Source organism: Dipteris shenzhenensis, chromosome 2 (genome assembly GCF_047967505.1).
Source record: "Dipteris shenzhenensis isolate YYH24624 ecotype China chromosome 2, Dip_SZ_1.0, whole genome shotgun sequence".
NCBI classification, from domain to species: Eukaryota; Viridiplantae; Streptophyta; class Polypodiopsida; order Gleicheniales; family Dipteridaceae; genus Dipteris; species Dipteris shenzhenensis.
Genome location: NC_141597.1, coordinates 50,594,838 through 50,604,025, shown reverse-complemented (window position 1 = coordinate 50,604,025; position 9,188 = coordinate 50,594,838). Strand labels below are relative to the sequence as shown.

The 9,188-nt window shown below is 39.2% G+C and overlaps 1 long non-coding RNA gene across 1 annotated transcript; it reads left to right on the top strand.

Moving 5' to 3' along the window:
- Window positions 1-3,657: 3,657 nt before the first annotated feature.
- Window positions 3,658-4,500, top strand: LOC147904923 (uncharacterized). The gene is made up of 3 exons (XR_015542334.1): window positions 3,658-3,882; window positions 3,968-4,184; window positions 4,319-4,500. It is a non-coding gene; the product is annotated as an uncharacterized LOC147904923 (long non-coding RNA).
- The last annotated feature ends 4,688 nt before the right edge of the window (window positions 4,501-9,188 follow it).

Here is a 9,188-nt window from a genome sequence, read left to right as displayed (position 1 = left end):
ACACATTTTGGAAAATGATGTATAAGATCACCGAGAGGTAACCGCCACATAGGGACATATCTGCTCTTATGCTTCGGAATCTCTTTCTGAGTCATCAGACTCTGTTATTACATCTTTAGCCAGATCAATTCTACTCAAACAATGTTTGATATGTGCGAGGTTGCTATCAGGGATCATGATACTTTTTTCCAAATCATACCCATGCTTCTTTTTAAGATCTTGAGTCCTTGATTTCCAACAATGGATGATGCTAGTCGCCTCCACTTCAGTCAAAACCCTCATTATTTGGAAACCATTCATGCTTTCTTTTCTAAACAACCCTCATAAAGTTGTTTCATTATATGCCTCTTTCGGAGATTTTTAATGATTTGGGTTCATACAAATGTGCTAGGGATTCCCATTTCATCCCTTGCTATTTAAGCAACCTTTGCAACCCAAATTGGTCCCCCTTGGTCATCCAACTCTGATTTTGGATTTGCTACACAAATAGCAACAAAAAGTCCCTCTTGGATTTCATGCGATGGTACAAACTCTGGCAACGACTTATCACTCTTCCTACCACAAGATTTATGAGGCTAAAGGCATTGCTCAGTTTCTTCCATATCTTCAGCTATAGTGGACTCTCTAGCAAATAATGAATCTTCTCTTGACTCAATTTGTTGCGGCCAAAATGGATCTGAGCATTCTATGCTCGGTAAATTTTCTTGCTCTTTTAGATATTTGACAAGAGATTCATTTGCCATGATTATCTCCATAGTTTTTGCATTTTTGCATTTTTAGTTTTCTAGGCATTTTTGCATCATACTCCTAACATGAGAAATGAATTCTTGCAAACCTTTCATTTCATCCATAATTTTATTATAGACGACGGACTATGGATGAGAGCCAACTAAGGAGAAGAAAGATTAGGGTACCTTTCTTGGATATCTATTCTCTCCTCTCCTATTCTTTGATAGAGTCTTGAAGAGGCAATCATGGAGCGTTTGGTGGAGGTATCTCATATCTAAATAAATTAGTCTTTTTTGGCTTTGGTTCTATATTTTTCGCACATCTGTCACTTCCTATACTATGGTATGGATACTGGAGGTTATGAATGGTGATAATATCATAAATTTAATAATCAAAATTACTAATTTTTTAAAACTAGGATCCTTCATCCTTGAGCAAATGATTTGCTCATTTGCTGTTTTTGAAGAATTCTACGTATGTACCATTTATTGAAAAAGTTAGAAAGGAAAAAATATTGACTAAGATGTGTTATGAAGATGTAATGTAATTGATGCAAACGTCTCAATTTTTCTCTATGTTTAATTTCACATGACTTTGCAGAGCATTTTAGTTACCTATCTGGAATCATAAGCAATCTTTAGATCTCCTTAAGCACTTTATGTGGTCACTTAGGTGGAATAATAAGCAATCCTTAGCTTTTCTTAGGCCATGTAGGCATTGAAGGAAAGGCTAATATCACACAAATAATGATCACATGAACATGGTCCATGCTTAATTTGATGGAAAAATTATTTTGCATTGAGTAGCCTCATGGAATAAATGTTGAGTTCTTAGGCGCTAGATCTATGTGAGCACCACATGGATATTGACAAATACATAGAGGTTGTCGAGAATGCATCACAAAACCTTGATAATAATTTGGTTGTAAGTATGGGCTTTTAAATTACCCCTTGAACACACAAGGTATGGGATACTTTTATATAGTAGCTCCCATAGGATATTATAAAATTCTCTTTAAAATGGTAATTTGCCCTACACCCTTTTTTCATTCTAAAGTTGACAATTTTCCATGAGGGAAGTGACAATTAGTTTTTATGAATCCTATTTAAAAAATGGACTAATATCTCAATTAATAAGTAGTTTAGGAAATCCTTCAAGTACATCTCGCTTTCATTGAAGGAATGATGGCTTGATCCACTTTCAATGTGTGGTGGGTAAGCACGAAGATGAGGGAAAAATAGGCAAAAGGAGTGAGAAGGATGGGTTGAATATGGCCACACATGTTGAGAAGAAAGTATCAAAGCTTAGGTGTTGGTCACTCAATAATGAGTAAAATGGGAGAGAGAGAGAGAGAGAGAGATCCAATTCAAAAACCATGAGTGGACCCAAGGCCCTTTCAATTCATGATTGGACTTGAGAGGAAGTGAAAGGTAGGTATATTGGAATGATAGATAATTTCGGAAGGTGTTTGAAATTTAGAAAGATCAGGTAATGTTAAAGAGTGCAAAATGCCTATATTTTCAATGTGGAAGAGGAGAAAATATCTCGAAACTCTGACAACATGACAAAGAGAAGAGTAGAGAGAGAGAGAGAGAGAGAGAGAGAGAGAGAGAGAGAGAGAGAGGAGAGAGAGGGAGGGACACGGAGAGAGAGAGAGAGAGAGAGTCTCACTTTGTGCTTTAAGAAGAGGTATGCTTTCTCTCTTTTCTTTTTGGCCTAGCCTGGAGGAAGCCTTTAGTAAAGGGTGAGGTTCTCTGAAATCGCTATTTTTCGATAAATATTGCAATAAATTTTTTATTGGTGGCCATTTGGCACCGAGCACAAAAAGTGCATGGAGTTTTGAATGCAAGGGCTGGTGACATCGAGTTTGTGTTCTATTTTTGGATTGTAGAGTTTGCAAGAGGGCTCACCATTTGGTGATTATTTTTATTTTGTTGCCACTTTGGTGTGGTTTCAATGGAAATTTGAATGCAAGTCTAGTGACAAGCTTCTAGAGATGCAGATCTTCACCTTCTCTATGGCAGATCTTCACCTTCTCTATGGCAGATCTTCACCTGATTTAGAGGTGTTGATCTTCACCTTCTCCAAATTTAGGGGTGTTGATCTTCACCTTCACCTACTATTTACAGGGTGTTCGTCCTTTGACCGTGCATAGTTCATCTTGTTTTCTATCTTATTTTTGTTTTAGGAGAGGTAAACTTACCCTCTCTTGGGGGCTGCTTCCAAGGGGGCAGAAATGTACGCAATTTTGTGCGCGATGCGCTCCCGCTCCAATTCCCGCAACGACATTGTAATTTATGGCGGTGGCAATTTGAGAAAAACGAGTGGCACATCGAGCATTTAGTAAAATGGTCGACTCACTTGAGCACCCGAGTGTTTGAACTTTGAAAGAGACAATTCGGACTTGTGCTGAAGCTTTCGGGCTGCTTGAGCCTACCTCTGTTCCCTCTTCTAGGTGCCTCTGCTCCTTTCCCACCATAGTGTGTGGCTAGGGGCCTGAATCGGCACCCCATTGTCACTTGTGGAAACATGCCCTTGGATGAGACTCGAGTATAGAAAGTCGTGGGTACTAAGTCGTGTGGTTGACTTGTGAAAGGAAAAACCGTTCAACGATGGGAAGAGCGCCAGGTGGCTTGACGAACGTGTGTGTTAAACCAAGGTCTTGAGGACTCATTGTAAAGACGCATTGCTCTAGATTCATTGGTTTACTCTGCGTGAACTCATCAGCCAGCGATCCATATGCAAGGCTCTTGCGAGGGGGGGAGAGAGAGAGAGAGAGAGAGAGAGAGAGAGAGAGAGAGAGAGGCATGAACAGCATCCTGATCTTCAATTAGAGCACATAAATTGTGGCAGAGCTATGGCTAGGATATCTCACGCGCTTGTGTGCATTCTCGGAGCACAAAAATGCCTACCCTAGTACAAGAGCCTTTCAACAAACTGGCTTCTATCCAATTTGAAGATGGAGATCGACGGTGTAGCACTTTAGGGAACAGGAAAACTTCAAACTCTACCACCAATATATGTAGAATTCTCAGAGTCATGCTCATGCGTAGAATAGATTGTATTGATATGAACGAATTACATTGTGATATAGGTGTTTGTGCTCCTCTGTTGGCTGGGAGTGCGCCATCGTCAACATTTTGGACGTCCAGGGTATTGAAATTGTCCTGATCTTCTCCTGTTATTGGCCGGATCTGCCTTCTTCATCATTTTGAATCCCTTCGATTGGGGAGTGCAGGTCATTGTTTTCTGCCTCTTGATGTTTCCGTGCGAATGTGGGATGTTGCCAGTGGCGAGGAGGATGCAGGACATTGTTATCTGCAATATTTCCCTCATTGAGAAGAATGAGCAGACCTTTCCATTGCGGGAAACGTAGTTGGATTGACTGGCCTCTGATACCCATCGGTCCAATAATATATGGTTTTGTTGTGCCTCATCAGCTCAGCGCGCCAGAGGTATCTACCCAATTGTACCCATCATTCCCTTCCTCGTTTGAAGATTGTTTTGTCTGTACGCGTTTATGTTGAATCAGGGATCTGTTGGTTAATGCTTAATTAATCATCATGCGTTTCAAATACTTATTTTGCAGGCACTTGGAAGACTTCACTGGATGTCCAAACTCTGTAGTACGGAGCATTTGTGAGAATCTTGTCAACAGCTTGCGTGTTTCTGCAACACAAGGAGATTATACCGTGTCAACCCTTGTAATTGTGGTTTTAAATCGCACCTACGAGGTGTTTTATGTCTGATATACAAGACTGAGGAGCAAAACACTCTTGACAGCAAAGCTATGGGAGAGAGATGCAAGAAGACTAGACAACGGAGAGAGACAGAGATCAATGGAATTGAATTGTATTGCTCATCCTTACGGTTTACATTTATAGGACCTATTCGATTAGGCTCGAATCACATGTGTAAAAGTCATGCACGTAACAATATACGTTTTAGTCCCGATTAGATATTCTAACACTCCCCCGTACTCTCTCCCTCCACTGCTGTCACAAAGGGTGGATTTGCCTGAACGCAAGAAATAAATATTCGACACGCGTGGTCCATAACTCTCTTGCACACCGCGCACAAGATATTAACTAAGATCTTGACCTAGTGCCTTCATCCCCTCCTTTCGAATATCATCCACAACAATCATATTGATTTTGTTCAAGAGAAAAGCATCCTCAACATCTTTAATATTTGGGAGACCATGGATCGGGAGCATCAAGGGCTTATAATAACTTGAGGAAACGTCAAGGAGAACATAGGAAAAGAATAACTTAAAGAGCATGAACTTTGAAAAGAAAGAAAAAGAAGAGAAAGAGGTTTGCTGCAACACTTGGAGGTGGAGAAGGAGATTTTTGGAGAGGATGGAGAAGTGGGAGGTGGGGAGGGAGCTTTGTTTGTCGGAATGGGAATGGAAGTCAAATGGAAGGCAAAACGTGCAAAACGACTAGCAACAAATAGAGTGTCAGATATCACAGGAGAGAAAAGCACACACAATATCTGCTATTTTTGCTAGGGAATCATCGATATATAACGATGGTTGTAAAAGCATAGTGTTGTTATACACCAACACTTATTCGTCTGTATATACTAACAAAAATAGGATTTGAAATCGGTATATATTGGACTGTTATAATCCTTTTGTTGCTCTGATAGTTTCTCCTTCCAATTATAGTGAAAGGATTCTTATAAGAAGATGTTAGAATAGATATCTACAAGATCTATGGCATTGTGAGGTATATATGCTTACTATCATATCACCTTGACTATATTTCATTCAATTTTGAATGATCAGTAGATGATTGTGAATCTTAATGGGCATGTGAAATAGGTGGATCTCTCAAAAAGAGATCTTTGTATCAAGCATCGAGAAGACTATGGTGGACTCCATCAAATTTGTGTGCTTGCTTGCACTTTCCCTCAAGCATTATGATGACTCAGGTGCACTTGCTTGCACACATAGTTGATGAGGTAGCCAATTGCAAGAACCATTCATAGTCATTTTGAGGTTTTTCCTTGAACATTCTATGCAAATTTTGAAGGGATTTGTAATGCAAAGAGCAAGAACCAAAGCAAGCATGCCAAAGGGATGGCTTGTGCAAGATTTAATAGTATATATCACATAGTTTCTTGGATTCATGGATCCCGAGTGGATCCCTATATGCCACATGCTTGACATAACCAGGACAATGACCATATAATTGATGTGGTCCCCCAAGGAAAAGGGATTGAAAATAATATGAGCAAAGAACAAAGGGAGAAATTCAACAAGTTTTGTATCCTCAATAGCAAGGAGATGCAAAAATGGATCAAGAGATATGAAGCGGCCAAAGTAGAAAGAGTAAATGACGGGGAAAGATTTAGAGTCATGCACAGTTGAGCGCTACCATATCCATAGGATATTTCTCTTCTCCCCAAATACATGTCAATGGATTGGCTACAAGAGGCTCTTAGTAAAGCTAAAGATGAAAGGTACAATGCATTATGGTCATATGGATGCGATTTTTTTATGGAACCTATCTAACATATCTATTCAAAGAGAGTCACATATGATTGTGGAGTCATGGCCAACTTCGTACAAGATAGCCCAGCGATTTGCTTTTAATACCAATCTTCTCTCCTCAATTAGATTATTGTGGTACAATAAACAAAATCTATGAAGTTGATTTTAGACGATTTAGTATTTTTATTCTTAATGTACTATCTACAATAGTCCCAATGCTACATTCAGAAAATGTAGTTACTATAGTGGTTTCTTTGCCCAAGGCCACTAAGCTGTGGACCAATGAAAGTGATACTTTTATTCTTCCTGAGCCTTGTGAGTAGGTATGTACTAATGAATTAATTAAGATAATGCCTTTGTTTTTAAAGAATCAATATATGTTCATATATAATTAAGCATCCATTAATACAATTGATGGCATTTAATTTGCACCTTGAACATAGGGGTCTTCCGTCCATGATGGTGGTATATGGTCCAAGTTTCTCCTCGAGGTAAACATACTTTTGAAGATAGGGATGTGGATACGAAGATGCCACCAATAGATCCACTTGATCTCGATGGATCTAGGGAAGAAGATGAAGATCACGAAATGGGCCATAAAGAAAGTGCATATGCCACAAAGAAATGCATATAATAACATCGTAATGGAGGAAGGGGGAGATCATGACATTGGGGAAGAAGATGGGGATCATGGATCACCTTATATTATTGAAGAAGATGAAATAGAGGATCAAGTCTTAGGTAGACATACAGTAGATGATGGTGATATTGGTGAGATCAATTGACTATACAGCTAGAGATAGACTTATTTGCCACATTGGACCTGGCTCAAGGCTATTGATGTAAATCCTACTGATTGATTCTTTTACCATCGCCAAGGCTTTTTATCTTTGCCCCTTTTACTTTTAAATTGGCATTATTTACATTTGTATAGTGAATTCCCCTGAATACATGAGTATTTGATCTCAAGCTTCATGTACATACTCTTATATTTCTTATCTTTCAAATGATAAAACTTGTAGGAAATTTTTATTTTGAGTCTTATTGCAAACAACATTATGTTATTTTGTCGGTATGGAAATTTTTTCCTAGTGTCAGTACATACCAACATTGATAAAACTTCTTCTGATGGTGTTGGTATATACCCACACTATCTTAATTTTGGGATATACCAACACTCACAAGTGTCGGTATATGTCGACACCAATACCGATAAAAAATCCACCCATGCACCATACTGATGGTTTTTGCACCTGCATGCGCTAAACAGTGGCAAGAAAATGTCAAAAAGGATGAAAGTGTAGTAGTGGACAAACTCCCAGGAACGAGCAAAGAAACAATAAAGGAAGGAATAATGAAGGTAGAGGTCCTATCAAATGTTTCTACTATGGAGAGAATCATACTCAGGCTGAATGCAAACTGTGGGAGGAGCATCTTAACTGCTCAAAGATATACTTGAAAGATTGGAGCCTAGCTACCAAGCCGTACTCACTGATATTATCGATCTGATCAGTGCCAATGTAATTACCCATTCAAAGGGTCCAATCATTACCCCGAAAGAAGGTCCACCATCAAATGGAGATATTGAATGGAAGTCACAACAATAACTGACATCCAAGTTGATTGAGGAAGTAAAGGGGAAAGCATCTATTGACTGGTAGTCCAAGTCAAGTTCATCGCTGCAAGCGATGGAACCTGGTGAAGAATCCATTAGCAAGGCACAAGAAGGGTCTTCTGTTATGGAATGCTCGACACCAAAATTCGCAAAGGCATGGGAAATTTTCCATGACATGAAAGTCAGTTTGACCATCACTAAGTTGCTAAAGATTGCCTTATATTGGTGAGAGTTCCTTCTGCAGCAACTCCAAGTTGAATGAAAAACAACCAAGGATGTCAATTCCCTAGTGATTATCCCAATCATTGGTAGCCTGATGGCAGATGTACCGGTCATCTAAGTGAAGCCTAAGAAATAGACTATTTCTGGTGTCTTTGTAGATGGAACCCCTCGATGCAAAATATATGAACAATTGTGGTACTCCAATGTTAGTCTCACCTGATACAACAAATTGACATGAATACATTTTCTTTTCTTTAATTAGAAGTAGCTACAGCCACATCCAAGAACCAGCGTACTGCACGGTGGTCATGAATCTAGATCAGCACAAAAAAGCTACACATAGGTGACAGGTGGCGAGTTGTGGTAGATGACAGGTGGCAAGTTGTGTGTAGATAACATGTAGCGATATGTGGGTAGATGATATGACAGACTGTGGAAATTATGATGCACAAAGATGTAGCACAAAGACTACACAAAGGAGGGAAAAATTGCTTGTGTCATGTGTTGAGCTTTGCGGTGTTTAGAATAGCAATTTTTTATAAATTGCATCTCATTATTATGCTACTAAGGTAACCATTATGCTAGGAAATTTTTTGACAAGAGTAATAGAAAGGGTCTATTTGAAATTTAAAATATCGCTCACCAACCTGTCACGTCATGACCCCAAAACTACCCCTAAAATATTGGCTATACCTGATCATGCATTGACCCTAGGATACAAAGTTGGCCACATTGGTTGTGATTGGAAGCTGTCCATCTAAATTCTTTTTTACTTGGGAAGCACTATAGCATTTTATGAAACTCTAAAATCCTATGAAACCATGTGGCACATTCTAGACCAACTGGCCTATTATTAGCTACTTACAATATACGTAGTAGCCGGCCAAGCATTCTAGCTCACTCATTGATGAAGAAAAGACAAATGATGGAAGATATGCATAGAATGATGGATGCAAATGGGAAGGTGGTAACTAAGCTTTGGTACATTGCTGAGGTGTTTAGAAGGGAGTTGGTGAGCATAGTTTGATCTCTAGGGGTTAAGGGTGCACTCTCAATAAGGTGGAAGTGATTTTGCAAGATGTCTCTCCGAGGTTGTTTGATGTGTAAAGGTTTAGTCTTGAA